This window comes from Notamacropus eugenii, chromosome 1 (assembly GCF_028372415.1).
Source record: "Notamacropus eugenii isolate mMacEug1 chromosome 1, mMacEug1.pri_v2, whole genome shotgun sequence".
Classification (NCBI taxonomy): Eukaryota; Metazoa; Chordata; class Mammalia; order Diprotodontia; family Macropodidae; genus Notamacropus; species Notamacropus eugenii.
Genome location: NC_092872.1, coordinates 384,518,419 through 384,535,210, shown reverse-complemented (window position 1 = coordinate 384,535,210; position 16,792 = coordinate 384,518,419). Strand labels below are relative to the sequence as shown.

Here is a 16,792-nt window from a genome sequence, read left to right as displayed (position 1 = left end):
TTAGCCACATTGTAAAAAAATACTAAAAAGAAAAGGATGCTTCAATCTGCATTCATAATTCATCAGTTCTCTCTCTGGAGGTAGAGAACATTATTCATCAGGGGTCATTGCGAGTTGTCTTGGATCATTTTCTTGGCCAGCATACCTAAGTGTTTCACAGTTGATAATTGTTACAATATGGCTGTTATTGTACACACTGTTATCCTGGTTCTGCTCACTTCACTTTGCATCAGTTCACAGACTTTGACATTTTTTTCCGAAACCATTCTGTTTGTAATTTTTACAGCACAATAATATGACATCGCAATCATATAGAACAATTTGTTCATGCATTCCGCAATTGATAGGCAGCGCCTCAATTTCCAATTCTTTTGACACTACAAAAAGAACTGCTATAAATATTTTTGTATAAATAAATCATTTTCCTTTTTCCATCTCTGGGATACAGACCTAGAAGTATTATTGCTGGATCAAATGGTATGCAAAATTGATCTCCAGAATGGTGAATTAGTTTACAATGTCACAAAATAGTACATCAGCATCCCTATTTTAACACATTCCCTCTAGCATTTGTCATCTTCCTTTTCTGTCATATTAGCTAATCTGATAGGTGTCGGGTGGTATTCCAGAGTTGTTCAAATTTACATTCCTGTAATCAATAATGATTTACAGCATTTTTTCATATGATTGATTTATACTTCTGAAAACTATTACAATTTATTGTAATTGGAGAATTGTTTCTTATTTTTTACAAATTTGGCTCAGTTCCCTATGTATTTAAGAAATGAGACCTTTATCAGAGAAAAATTGCTGTGAGATTCTCCCAGCCCTAGCTTCTTGCCTTCCAGTTTTGACCACATTTATTTTGTTTGTGCAAAAACCTTTTTAATTTTATGTAATCAAAATTATTAATTTTGTGTCTTGTTCCTCTATATTTCTGGTTTCATCATAAACTTTTCCTTTATCCATAGAGCTGAAGATAAAAATTTTCATGTTCCCCTAGCTTATTTGTGATATCCCTCTTTATGTCTAAATTATTTAACCATTTTGATTTTGTTTTACTATGTGGTGTGAAATGTTAGTCCATTTCTAGTTTCTGCCAAACCACTTTGCAGTTTTCCCAGCAACTTTTTGTCAAATAATGAGTTCTTACCTCCAAAGCTGAGATGTTTCACTTTGTCAAACACTAGATTACTATGGTCATTCACTGCTGTTTATTAACTACTTAATCTATTCCTCTGATCCACCAATCTATTTCTTAGCAAGTACCAGTTTATTTTCAGAAAACCTGTATTGTTAGTCTGCCTTTCTTTACATTTTTTCAATGATTCCATTGATATCCTTTTGTTCTTCCAGATTAATTTTCTTAAAATTTTCCTAGCTCTCTAAAATAATTTTTGGTAGTTTTATTAGTATAACATAGAATAAGTAAGTTAATTTACATAGAATTGTCATTTTATTATATTGGCTCAGCTTCCCATGAATAATTAATATTTCTTCATTCATTTGGATCTGATTTTATTTGTGTGCAAAGTATTTTGTAGTATTCATGTCATTCCTGGATTTTTCCTGGCAGGTAGACTCCCAAGTACTTTATATTGTGTGTGGTTATTTTAAATAAAATTTATCTTGCTATCTCTTGCTTCTGGACTTTGTGGGTGATATAAAAAAATGGTGATGAAATTTTGGTTTTATTTTATATCTCAAAATTTTGCTAAACTCATTGTTTCAACCAGATTTTCAGTTATTCTCTAGGGTTCTCAAAGTATACCATCATATAATCTAAAAGGTGATAGTTTTATTTCCTAATTACTATTTGTATACCTTCATTTGTTTTTCCTTGTCTTACCGCTACAGATAGCATTTATAATTCAGGGTTGAATAGTGGTGATAATGGATAGTCTTACTTCACCTTGGATTTTTTATTAGAAGGACTTCTAGTTTATTCCCATTACAGATAATGTTTGCTCTTGATTTAAGATAGATATTACTTACTGTTTTAAGAAAGACTCCATTTATTTCAGTGCTTTCTAGTGGGTTTTTTTTTTAAATAGGAACGGGTATTATATTTTGTCAAAATATTTTTGCATATGTTGATATAATAATATGTTTTTTGTTGCTTTATTATTGAAATGGTCAATTATGCTTATAGTTTTCCTAATATTAATTCAACTCTGCATTCTTGATATAAATCCTGCCTACTCTTAGAGTTCTATCCTTTTTTTATATGTTGCTGTAGTCTCTTTGCTAGTGTTTTAAAATGTTTGTATTGAAATTCATTAGGGAAATTAGTCTACATTTTTTTTCCTGTTTTTCCTTTGCTCGGGTAAGGTATCAAAACCACATTTGCATCGTAAAAGGAATACTAATGTAGGACTCTTTTTTTAAGCAATTTATTTCAAATAGTTTGTATAGTATTGCGATTGATTTTCTTAAAAGTTTTATAAAATACACTTGTATATCCATCTGATCCTGGGAATATATTTTTTTTCTGTTTAGGAGCTCATTTGTGGCTTATTCAATTCCTTTTACTAAGATAGGATAATTTAAGTTCTATTTTCTCCTTTGTTAATCTGGACAATTAATATTTTTTTATAAATATTCATCTACCTCACTTAGATTGTCAGTTTTGCTGGCGTATAACTGAGCAAAATAACTTCTAATAATGGCTTTAGTTATATCTTCTTTGGTGGTGCAATCACCTTCCTTTTTTTTTTTTTTACTTTTGAGCCTCATAAGTTTGCTTTTCATTCTTTTTAAATCAAATTAACCAGTGGTTGTATCTACATTTTTTAATAGGACCAAGTCTTACTTTTATTATTACTTTATTGTTTATTGGTTGTTTTTTTTTTTACTTTCAATTTCATTAATTTTTGCTTTTCAAGATTTCCATTCCATTTGTTGGGGATTTTTAATTTGCTCTTTTTCTGTTTTGTTTTTTAGTTGCCTGTCCAATTCAATAATCTGCCTTTTATCTCTTTTATTGAGGTATGTCCTTAGAGATATGAATTTCTCCCTAAATATTGCTTTGGCTAAATACAACAAATTTTGTTGTGTTGTCTCATTGTTGTCATTTTCTTTAAAAAGATTAGTAATTCTTTCTATGATCTGTGTTTTGACTTACTCATTCTTTAGCATTGGATTAACTTCTAATGAATTTTTAATCTATGTTTCCACTCTCCTTTACTGAATGTTATTTTTATTGTATTATGATCTGAAAAGGTTATATTTAATATTTCTGCTTTTCTAAATTTATTTTTAAAGTTTTATTGTTCTGATACATGGTCAATTTTTTTAAAGGTGACGTACAGCTGAGAAAAAAGTATAATTCTTTCTATTATTATTCAGTTTTTTCAGAGGTCTATCATATCTAACTTTTCTAAGATCCCATTCATCTCATTAACTACTTTCTTATGTATTTTATGGTTAAATTTATTCATTTCTTTATTTATCTATTTAGCACTGAGAAGGAAAAGTTTCAGTCCCTCAGTACTCAGCAGCATAGTTTTTATTTCCATTTCTTCCTACAATTTATTTCAAATTTCTTTAAGAACATGGATATTGCACCCTTTGGTAGACATATGTTAAGTATTGATAATATTTCAATATCTGTGGTGCTGTCTAGCAAGATACAGTTTCTTTGCTTATTTCTTTTGGTCTATTGTGTTTTTGCTTTCTCTGGCATCCTGATTTCTACCCCCTCTATTTTTTACTTTAGCTGAAGCATAACAAATTCTGCTTCAGCCCTACTTTAGCTCATGTTTGTCGTTCTGTTGCAAGTATATTTCTTGTAAACAACATGTTGGTGAATTCTGGCTTCTAATTCATTCCTGTATTTACTTCTGTTTTATGACTAATTTCATCTCATTCACATTCATAGTAATGATTACTAACTGCCTTTCCCTCCATCCTATTTTCTTTATTTTATCCTTCTCTCTCTCTTTTATCCTGTTCCTAATCTAAAACCTGTCTTGCTTTTGACAACTCTTTTCCTTTTTTGCCCTTTCTTTTTTATCATCCCCTTTATCCTATTGCCTACTACACTTACTTTCCTGTTGTATAAGATAGATTTCATACCCTAAATGAATGTGTGGGGGTGGGAGGTATATATATATATACATATACACACACATTCCTATGTATGCATGCATACATGTATATGTATGTACATATATACATACATACATGTGTATATATACACATATGTATATATATAATATGTGTGTGTATTCTTTTTTAATCAATTTAAATTGAGATCCAAGTATTATACCCTTCATTTTCCCCTCCATTGTAAAAGCTCTTCCTTGTGCACTTCTGTTATGTCAGATGATTTTCCCCATTCAAAATACGTGTTTAAAAAAATGCTTGTGGGCTGAATGAGTGACTAAATGACTAACTAATATTACCTCCCTCCAAGTAATGAAACAGTAGACTAGACATACAGCACGAAGCATACATTATCAGACATACCCAGTGCATTGGTTCATTTTGCTTTACTGTAAGTCTTTGTCAAATGGAAGGATGATATTGTAGAGAGCTGGCCTTAGAGGTGGTAAGACCTTGGTTCAAGTACTACCTCTGAGAAATAGTGGCTGTGTGACCCTGAGCAAGTTTTTCTTTCAATATCTGTGCTTCAGGCAACTCTGTAAGATTATATAAAGGACAGTGACTGATCTGTAGTGGTAGACAGAGCTCCCTTACCTTTGAAATCACAGGTGCGAGTATGGGATAAATTAAGAAATAAAAGCAATGTTTAAAAAACGGTAAAGTGGTTTTTCAAAAAGCAAAAGGTATTTCTACTATTAAGGAATAATCATATCATTTGACCAGATGAACATGCCTAGTTTATACTCTACTTCATGTAACAATAATCTTTTATGTTAACATAATATTTTACAGTTATAAAATTCTTCCATAGTTATTAAAGCTTCTCACAATAGAACCATAAAGTAGATGGTATAATTATTAGCATTCTGATTTTACAGAAAAGACACTGAGGCATAGTGAAAAAGAAAATATTTGCCCAAGATGACACATCTATTACATGGAAGAGTCTGGACTAGAATCCTTGTTTTCTCAAACCAAGTAAAAGATCGTTTCTCCTCTCTGACACCTTCTAGGCACTGAGTTTCTCACCAAGAAAAATGAGTTGGGAAGGATATAGTTGGGACAAGATGATCATTAAAGTTACATTTTAGTCTAAGGTTATGTTCCCATGATGTCTACATAAAAATGCCAATGACAGACACCTCAGTCAAGGAACCAATTACATGTAAATATCTTTGTCTCCTGAGAGGTCATGAGACATTTAATGAGATAAACTTCTGAAATGTAAGATGTATGATAGTCGGCTTATGTTTCTCATGACACAAGGAAGTTCTCAGAATCTGTTCAAAGATGTTCTCTTACTGTCTTTAGGAAGAAAACGCCAGGATGGTGTCATTGGGTTGAAGCCCATGTTTCAAACAACAGGAGCTCATAAAACACTTTTCCTGGTCAGATTGTCCCTTGGAAGAACTTGTCTTTTTCACAGGAGCCATTAATTCAGGTTGTACCTAGTGATACATCTCATCCCAATTGTTCTGTCCATGAACAGGATATCTACCCAACTTTTATATATAATTTCACAATCCAGTCATGCTTATACTAAAAGCAGAAGAGTGCATTTTAAATGTATAATGATTTATTGGTGGTTCCTTGGGATTCACCATCTAGCACTGAATAGAGTTTATCAGTAAAATTCAGACAGTAAAGGAGAATTACTCAGAGAAAAATCTCTCTGCCCACAAAATCACATGATGAATATTTTTAACCAAATCTTTTTATCTCTTTTTTTATTATTGTAAAATTTTCACATACTCATTTCTCATCAGGGGCACATCTCCCCACCAAATTCTTCTGCTGAAATTAGTGAAACCCTTGATGCTTCATTTATCTTCATCTATTTAATTCAGAGGGGCTTAATATTAACTACTCTGGACAACAGGCACTCTAGTCTAGACATTTTGACTTTTCCCAGGAAGAACCCCTGTTGTTCTTAAAAATTCGCATCCACTTAGTCTAGTCTCCGAAAACAATAGCTTTGACATCTAGAGGTATGGAAACAACATTTAAACAGATCTTGTAAAACTGTCTCAAAGCAAGTTCAATCTGCATAAAAGCTTCCACTAAAAGAAGCTGGGAGGGAAAAAGAATGGGAAGAGATGGAGATGGAGAAGGAAAAAGAAGAGGGCAGAAAGACAAGGGAGAAAGAAGGAGGGAGACAGAGACAGAGTAAAAGAAAGAGGAGAAGAGCAAGACACAAAGGTGGAGATAAAGACAGAGGATAGGGGGAGAAAGGCAGACAAAAAACCCACACTAAATTACAAAAAGAAATTATTTCCTCATAAAAGCTTTGAGCATGGTAGGATAATGTGTCAAATAAAAATGAATAAAGAAAAGTACAAAAACTCCCAGTGTTACTTTAATGGCCTAAAAGCAACAGGAAAAGCAAGACTGGACAGTGTTTTAGTGGTATGACAACCATAGCAATCCAAGCTTTCATCATTGTTTAATTATAAAAAATAAAAACATCTAAGTAAACTTATAGGTTAATTATGCCTAATTAAGCCATAACCTTACAGAAACCCCTATTACAGTTATAAATGGCCAGATATATTATTTAATAGATACAGACACCATTTAGTTCTATGCCTTTTTCATCACCTCTCTGTTGGACTATAGCAATACCTTCCTAAGTGGTTTCCCTGTCTCAAATCTCTCCTTTCTCCTATCCACCCTTCACACAATAGTTAAAAGTTGTGTGTTCTAAATTGAAGGTCTGACCACATCACTCCTTATTCAATAAACTCCAGTGGCTCCCAATTGCTTTAAGGATCCAATATGAGTCTCTTTAGTTTTACAGTAATATACAATCTGATTCCATCTTACTTTTCTATCATTGAAATGTCACATTCTTTATCAATTCATCAATTAATTTTTTTAGTTTTCAACGTTCACTTCCACAAAATCTTGAGTTTCAAATTTTCTCCCCATCTCTTCCCCTTCCCACCCCAAGATGGCATGCATTCTGATTGTCCCTTGCTCCAATCTGCCCTCCTGTCTAACACCCCCACTTTCTTTTATCCCCTTCCCCTTCCATTTTCCTCTAGGGCAAGACAGATTTCTATATCCCATTGTTTATATACTTCATTTTATAATTGCATGTAAAAACAATTTTTAACATTTGCTTTTCAAAACTTTGAGTTTCAAATTCTCTTTCCTCCCTCCCTACCCATCCTCATTGAGAAGGCAAATAATTTTATATAGGTTATACATGCATAGTCATGCAAAACACTTCCATAATAGTCATGTTGTGAAAGATTATATTTCTCTCCATCTATCCAGCATCCCATTTATTCCATTCTCTCCTTTGACCCTATCCTTCCAGAGAAGTGTTTGCTTCTGATTCTCCCTACCTTTAGTCTGCCCTCCTTTGTATCATCCACCCTCTCTTATCCTCTTCTCCCTATTTTGTTGTATGGTAAGATGGATTTCCATACCCAATTTAGTGTGTATGTCATACCCTCATTAAGACAAATCTAATGAGAGTAAGGTTCACTCACTCCTTTACATACACACACACAAACATGTATGTATAAAATTATATAGAAGTATATGTATGTATGTATGCATGCATGCATGTCCTCTAACTATCTTACTACTGAGAAAGGTCTCATGAGTTACAAATATCATCCACCCATGTTGGAATGTAAACAGTTCAACTTTAATAAGGTCCTTATGATTTCTCTTTCCTGTTTACCTTTTCAGGCTTCTCTTCAGTTCTTGTATTTGAAAGTCAAACTTTATATTCAATTCTGCTCTTTTCATCAAGAATGCTTGACAGTCCTCTATTTCACTGAAAGTTCATTTTCCCCCAAAGGATTATACTCAGTTTTGCTGGGCAAGCAATTCTTGGTTTTAACCCTAGCTTCTTTGACCTCTGGAATATTGTATTTCAAATCCTCTGATCCCTTAATTTGGAAGCTTGATAAATCCTGATTGTGTTTCCACAATACTTGAATTGCTTCTTTCTGGCTGATTACAATATGTTCCACCTGACCTAGGAACTCTGGAACTTGACTACAATATTCCTAGACATTTTCTTTTTGGGATCTCTTTCAGGAGGTGATCAGTGGATTCTTTCTATTTCTATTTTATCCTCTGGTTCTACAATATCAGGGCAGTTTTCCTTGATAATTTCTTGAAAGATGATGTCTAGGCTCTTTTTCTTATCATGGCTTTCAGGAGCCCAATAATTTTTAAATACCCTCCTGGATCTATTTTCCAGGTCAGATGTTTTTCCATTGAGATATTTTTCATCTTCTGTTTTTTTTTTTATCTTTTGGTTTTGTTTTATAATTTCTTGATTTCTCATAAAGTCATTAGCTTCCATTTGCTCCACTCTAACTTTGAAGGAATGATTTTCTTCATTGAGTTTTCATTCCTTCTTGTCCATGTGACCGCTTCTGCTTTTTAAGGCATTCTTCTCCTCATTGACTTTTTGGACCTCTTTTGACATTTGGGTTAGTCTACTTTTTAAGGTGTTATTTTCTTTATTATACATTTGGGTCTCCTTTAGCAAGTTTACTTGTTTTTCATGACAAAAACTCACTCAAATCACTCTCATTTCTTTTCCCAATTTTTCCTCTAATTCACTTACTTGATTTTCAAAAACATTTTTTGAACTCTTCCATAGCCTGTGACAAATACATATTTTTCATGGAGACTTTGAATGTAGGAGCTATGATTTTATTGTCTTCTTCTGAATGTAAGTTTTGATCTTCTGTGTCACCAAATTAAGATTCTATAGGTTGATGGTTTTTTCTCCTGTTTACTCATTTTCCCAGTAAATTACTTGACTTTTTAACTCTTTATTAAGGTTGGACTCTGCTTCCAGGGTAGAGAGCATACTGTCCCAAGCTTCAGGGGTTTTGTGCAACTGTTTTCAGAAATATTTCTAGTAACCTATACATTTTCAGTTCTTCCAAAGTGGTATGGTCAAAGGAGAGTGTGTTTATTCCTTTCCTGGCCTGTACTCTTGTCTGTGAGTGACCACAAGTACTCTTTTCTGCTTTGGAAATGTGAGGAGGATTCACTATCCCGGCACCACAAACTCTGTCATGCCAGTGCTCCTCCCCACCCCAGGACTACCACTCAGACCTGTGATCTAGGTCCAAGCATGAGCAAAGCAACTCTTCCTCAGAATTGTCAAAGAGATCCCTACAATTCCCCTCTGATCAGCCACTGGATCCCTCCACCATCTGTGAGCTCAGAGCTCCAGAAGCAGTCACTGCCACTGCCCAGGGCAGGGACCAGACCACACTCCTCTCTCACCCAGGTCTGAGAGACCATTCTTACTGATCTTCAAAGGTGTCTTTGGCTTTTATGAGTTGAAAAGTCTGAAAACTATCACAGCTTCCAGTGATTTGATCCTCTGATGCCTGCTGCAGGTTCTCTGGGGCCAGGTCTGTGTTGCCATGGCCCTTGCTGGACTATGTTCCTCTTCCAGCTTTGTGCAAGAGACCTTCCAGTTTGTCTTGACTGGAAATTTATTTCATTCTGTCATTTTGTAGGTTCTACTGCTCTAGAACTTGTTTAGAATCATTATTTACAGGTATTTGGAGGGGTTGAGGGAGGGAGCTCAATCAAATCCTTGCTTTTATTCTGCTATCTTGACTCCACCCCACTGTCTCACAATTTGCAGCCCCATCAGATTTGCTTCCATGGTGCACCTTGCACACAGGACACTCTGACTATCTTCCCCATCCCTAAGTAATGCTTCTTCCATATTCCTTAATATATGCCTTCACCCCTGCTTCTTAGAATCCCCAGTTTTCCTCAAAACTCAGATCACACACTCTCTCATACATGAAGCCTTTCCTGATGATCTGATCTGCTATTGCAAATTAATTTATATTTGTTATGTATATGTATATATGTATACATATTACATATTTATACACACATATTTTCTATGCTCTTATGTGTACATATCTCTCTTGGTAGAATGCAAGCTCCCTCAGGATAAGGACTGTCCCATTTTTGCCTATGTATACTCACAGTACTTGACTCACACAGTACTTGATGTTTAATAAGTTTTTAATAAATGCTATTAGATTGATTTTCACCAAAACAAAAGCTAATCTAAGAAGTAATCTACAGTGTTCATGTTTATAGGTTATATCGCATGTTTACACATTGACTTTCAAGCCCTAAGTTCTCATCAATTTTTTTTACCCTCTTGTCTTTTTCCTTAATAGGAAGTCATTTTCTTCAAAGTCTTTACTACTAAGATCAATCATAATATTAAATAATAGGTGAAGGATCTATGGGTTTTTTTTTTTTCAGTATGAGAAACTCTGTCCATAAACACAGAAAACAGCTTATCTTAGATTAACTGCTAACTCCAAGGAGTTTCTAAGGTTTTAGAGGTGATATACCTTGGCCAATGTCACACAACTCACATGCATGCCAATTAGGCATTGAGCCTGGTTCTTCCCAACTCAAAGCCCAATAGCCTATCTGATATGCAATGCTGTTCTACATTCATTGTTTTAAAAAACTTGCAGTTACACAGCACTTTCCAATTACTTTTAATGAAAAAATTTTGTATATTTTATCATATTTAATTATCACAACAACCTTACAAATCAGACAGATCAGAAACTATTCTACCCATTTTGTAGAAAGAAAAACTGAGTTTGAGAATGGTGAAGTGACTTGCTTATAGTCATAATTCATTGTGGCAGAGCCTAATCTAGATTTCCATTCTCCTTGCTATTTTTTCCACTACAACATTCTGCCTCCCACACAAATAATTTATTTACCCTCACAGCTATTTTAGAAAGAATAACTTCAGCCTTCTCCCCTTGCAATCTATCCTGCACAATGCTGCCAGAGCCATCTTCCCAAATGAGTTCTTTTACCATCTCATGACCCTTACTCAATGAACTACAACGGTTCTTTACTCGGTATTGTCACATCCCTTAGAATTAAGATTCCTCTGCCTAGCTTCCAAGGTCCTTTTTAATCTGGTCCTATATCTAGCCCTAGTTCCCACTACTTCCCAATATGGACCATCTGATCCTCATTAACCACTCTATGTATCCTCTTTATTATGTTTATTTCTGCCTCTGCTCATATCACCTGAGAGCCTACTTAATTTTACCTGTTAAAATCTATCAAGACTTAATTTAAGTCCCACTTAATCCATGAAACCTTATCTAATATCAGCAATATACTAGTAGATGTTTAACAACAAGCTCTCTGGGAGGAGAGAAGGGAAAGTATTGATGACATACTCTTAAGCTATTATTTACATTTTCTCTATCCCTTTCTTAAGATCCTTAAGATCAAGGGTGGGTAACCTGTGTCCTCAAGGCCACATGTGGCTGTCTAGGTTCTCAAATGTAGCCCTTTGACTGAATCCAAACTTTGTTCTGTGAAGTCTGTCAAGTGTCTGAGGTGAGATTTGAACTCAGGTCCTCCTGACTCCTACACTGGTGCTCCATCCACTGCACCACCTAGCTGCCCCCTCATCTTACATATAAGAAAACTGAAGACTAAGGACATAAATGACTCATCTAAGGTCACACATGTAATAAGCATAAGAAGTAGAATTTGGGCTCAGAATTGAGACTCCAGAATTAGTACTCTTTCCTCTATACCATACTTCTGTTTTGCAAAATCATACGCTTAAGTGTTAAATTAGATATTTAATCCAACTACCTTACCTTGCAAATGTCAAGCCTAGAGAGAGGAAGGATGTGTGGTGCATGATCAGAAGGATAAGTGGCAGAGTCAGAACAAATTTTGGTGTTCCCTCAATTTGTGACAGCTAAGTGGCACAGTGAAATACAGAACTGGGCTTGGAGTCAGGAAGATTCATCTTCCTGTGTTCAAATCTGGCCTCACACACTTACAAGTTGTGTGATCCTAGGCAAGTCACTTAACCCTGTTTGCCTCAGTTTCCTCACCTATAAAATGAGCCAGAAGAGGAAATGGCAACCACTCCAATATCTATGGCAAGAAAACCCCAAATGGAGTCATGAAGAGTCAGATACAGCTAAAAATAACTAAATAACAACAAAATCAGAAGACTTTCCACTGGTTACAAATTACAAACGTCAATTACAAACATGTCAATCATCAAAGACTTTTCCTGGTTGCTTTTTCCTGGTTTATTCTATCCCACACACACTGTACATCCTGCTCACAACTGTATCACCCCATAATACATAGAAGCCTCATTCTTCTGATCTGCAAAACCACTCCTCATGGCTCACTTCTTACTGAAACCTCAATCCTCATGCAACATGTCATTTGGTATGGGAATATTAATAAATTGGAGAACAGTTGCTAATCTGTCTTGGTGGAAGAAATTTTCTCCTTGGGAGCTCCCTATACTAATGAAAATAGAAGTTTAGCTTCATCTCCCTGTCCTTCCCCCCTGTCAATGATTTAACTTTTATAGTATTAATTTAAAAACATTTATTAGTCACCGGATATTTTCCAGTACTGCTAGTATTGACCAAAGTCCTAGAAACAGAGAAGTAGGAAGGGGGAAGCAAGGTAGAGGGAAAGGGGACAAAAAGGAAGAATCAGAAGGAAGAAGGAAAGAATTTTGACCTACTTTCCAAAGGACAAACCACCTCTAGAAAGATTTTTTAAAAAATCAGCAAAATGTGTTTTTGCATCCTCCCTACCTCTCTTAGATTCTCCCCACTCTTTCCTCAAAAACAACACAACAAAGTGTAGTGAACAAATTCTACAGAAGAGGAGAAGGGCACTTGATACACATACAACACCTTCTATCCCAAAATACATTGATCAGTTTCTATTTTAAGTAAAGGAATATTTGACATTCTTTTTCTCATTTGCCTTTCCAAAGAGACCTAGATAGGGAAATTTTAAAAAAAGAGTGTTAAGCAACTAAGAGACCAATATCCTGGGCTATGCACACAGAAGTCTATACCTAATGACTTTCATTTACCAAGTCCCCCGACTCATGACTTTGGTCAAATTTCCAGGAGCAACAGTTCAGCTGCACCTACAACATGTTTGGACAAACCCTCAATAAGAAGAATCAAGGGAAAAAATGCAGCTCATTTTTGACCTCTAAAGAAATTCTCCACACATCCTTTACATGTTCTCTCATCAAATCTGACAAAAATAATAGCTGGCATTTATGTAACTCCTAAAGGTTTAAAAAGTACTATATGATCTTAACATCGCAATAGCCCCAGAAGGCAGGATTTTTTTTGTAGGACCCAAAATTTCATTGGTGTATGGACTTCCTATTTGAAAATTAATTCCATAAATACAACTTTTGCAATGGATTTCGCTGTATTTTTTAATATTACTTTCCTTTCCCTTCATATCCTTCTAGCTCCCCAACTCCTCTCCCAGAAATCATTTATCTCTTAAGATTTCTTTTTAAAAGAATAAGGTAAAAATATTCAGCAAAACCAATTAACATTTGTTAAGGAACAGGAGTTGTGTCATCTCTCTTCTTTGGGGCCTCATTCATTGTTTAATAATTTTGAAACAATCAAACTTCAAATATTTCGTAGTAGCTGTTTCTTGTCAAAGATGCAAAGTGGATAAGAACAAGACCTAAACATCCTTACTGACTTAATCAATTAATCAGGGGCATTGAACTAGATTTTAGAAGTCCTTGAAAGTCATAGGATGATGCTCCATAGGAGATGTTTTGGTATTGGCTGAGGAAATACAGTAATATGCTCTGGGTTTTCTAGAAATGGCAGGCTGGGTTTATACCGTAAGATTTTGAATGTCTGGCAGCACTGAGGAAAGAACCATTCTGGTCATTACTTTCACCACATTCTTCCTCCTCCCTGCCTTGACTAGAGGAGAATCATGTGAATTTTGGAAGGTGGAAGAATTGAGACTTTTCATTAGTGTTCTAGGAGCATCCCCAGAACAATAGTAACTGGAAGAAGTATCTGCACCAGAAGCTGGGGACAAATAACTCTCTAAAAGAAGGCAACATCACAACTATACAAGAAGCCCAGTAGAAAGCTACATCATACCTGAGGGAAATACCTTAAAGATTCCAGGAATGGTGAATTACTCACCACATAATATCATACATTCTAATATTGAACATACTTTTCCCTGGACTCTCTATGTACTTGTGGGTAAGTGTATCCCAGTTTTTTGGGGAGAGAATAGTAGGGAACTCTTATGCAAACTAATTTTATTATGCTAATTTAGTAAGTACACCTTTAAAAGTAATTGTCTGGATGACTAATTTAGTTAATGGAGTAAGCACAGAAGTACTTGAGTACTTTTTTTTTAGAACCTTAAGTACTAAAAACCTTCAGACCAGCTCCACCTCTAAAATTCTTCTAGGCTTGAAGTAAGATAATCTCTGATAATCTAGACTGACAGTATGAATGGGCATTGGGACAGTAGTTCCAAAGCCTGTGCTACAATATAAAATATTGCCCTCCTGGTTCTGTTTACTTTCTTTTGCATCAATTTATATGTCTTTCCATGTTTCTCTGCATTCCTCATGTTCAATGTTTCTTTGCCATACAGTAATATTTCATTACATTCATGAACTGCAATGTGTTTGGTCATTCCCCAGATGATTATCATCTGCTTTGTCTCCCGTTCTCTGCCACCACATTAAGGGCTACTATAAATATTTTGATTTTTTTTGTTGTTGTTTCTAATGACCTCCTAGGTCTGGCTGGCTGGTAGTGGAATCTCCATGTCAAAATGTATTAATATTTTAGTCACTTCAGTTACATAAGCACAAAATGCTTTCCAGAATGGTTATACCAACTCACAGCTCCATCAATAATATATTAGTGTGCTTGTCTTTCCCCAGCATTTCCACAACATTGACTATTTTGGTTTTCTGTCTCAATCAATTTGAGGGCTGAAACTTCACTGTTGTTTTGATTTATTATTCTCTTATTATTAGTAATTTCAACAATTCTTTCATGTGATTATTAATAGTTTCTTCCTTTGAGAACTGTTTCTCCAACCTTTTGAGTCTTTATTGGGCAATGGCTTTTGATTTTACATATCTTGTAGTTTCTATTTATCTTATCAAACTTTTGTCAGAGAGAGTTGATACAATATTGATACAATATTTTGTCCGCAGCTTCCACTTTTGTCATAGATACGTTAATTTTGCTTGCACAAAAGTTTTTCAATTTCACCTAGTTATTTATTTTATGGTTGAATTATTTCTAACCTTTATTTGGTTAAGAATTCACCCCAGATGATAGTGTATTTGTCATTTATGGAGAATGGAGAAATTTATGACCAAACGAGATAGAGAACATTAGGAAGTACAAAATGAATAATTTTGATTAAATTGAAAAAATTTTGCACAAACAAACCCAATACAACCAAGATTAGGAGGTAAGCAAAAAACTGGGAATTTTTACAACTAGTGTCTGTGATAAAGGCCTCATTTCCAAAATACAGAGAGAACTGAGATAAAATTTAAAAGAATACAAGTCATTTCCCAATTGATAAATGGTCAAATCATATGAACAGACAGTTTTCAGAGGAAGAAGCTAAAGCTATCCAAAATCATATGGGAAAAAAATGCTCTAAATCCCTAGTGATTAGAGAGAGGCAAATCAAAACAATACTGACATACCACACCAAAACTATCAGATTGGCTGACATGAAAAAACAGGAATATGATAAATGTTGCTTAAGATGTGGGAGAGTTGGAACACTAATTCATTGTTGGTAGAGATGTAAGCTGACCCAACCATTCTGGAGAGCAATTTGGAACTATGCCCAAAGGGCTACAAAAACATGCGTACCCTTTGACCCAGCAATACTGCTTTGGGTTGCATCCCAAAGATATCATAAAAATGGGAAAAGGTCTCACATGTACAAAAATATTTATAGCAGCTCTTTTTCTGATGGCCAAGAACTGGAAATCGAGGAGATGCCCATCAACTGGGAAATGACTGAACAAGTTGTGGTATATGAATGTAATGGAATACTATTGTGCTATAAGAATTGACGAACAGTCGAACCTCAGAAAAACCTAGAAAGACTTATATGAACTAATGCTGAGTGAACTGAGCAAAACCAGGAGAACCTTATACACAGTAACAGCCACAGTATGACAGGACTGTTTCTGAAAGACTTATCCCTTCATGGCAATGCAAGAACCTAAAACATTCCCAAAGGACTCTTGAAGCAAAATGCCATCCACACCCAGAGAACAAACTACGGAATCAGTACACAGAATGAAACAATTTCCTTTTGTGTTATGTTTTGTTTTGTTTTTTCTCATGGGTTTCTCCCATTCCTTTCCATTCTTCTATGCACATGAATAACATGAAAATGTGTTTAATAAGAATGCATGTGTATAACCCATATAAGATTGCATGCCATCTCAGGGAGGTTGCAGGGAAGGAGGGGGAGAAAATTTAAAACTTATGGAAATGACTGTTGAAAACTGAAAACAAATAAATTAACTAAATTTAAAAAGAAAGAATTTATCCCAGATCCATAACTGAGAAAGATATAAGACCTTCTTAGCTTCTAAATTTTCATACCAATGCAGATGGGCATTGACTTGCCAACTAATTTTCTTAGAGAGTAAGCTGAGGCACTGAGAGGGTGAATGAGTTATCTAGGGTTACATATCAACATACCAAAGGTAGGAGGACTCGGTCATAGGTCCTCTTGACTTACAAAGCTGAGATTATTATTTCTATTTTATGAGCCTCAAAGAAATACAGAG

General features: G+C 34.9%; 1 protein-coding gene across 1 annotated transcript in view; it reads right to left on the bottom strand.

Moving 5' to 3' along the window:
• SGCD (sarcoglycan delta) overlaps positions 1-16,792 on the bottom strand; it is a 1,338,077-nt gene that overhangs the window by 1,225,372 nt on the left and 95,913 nt on the right. The window lies entirely within an intron of this gene.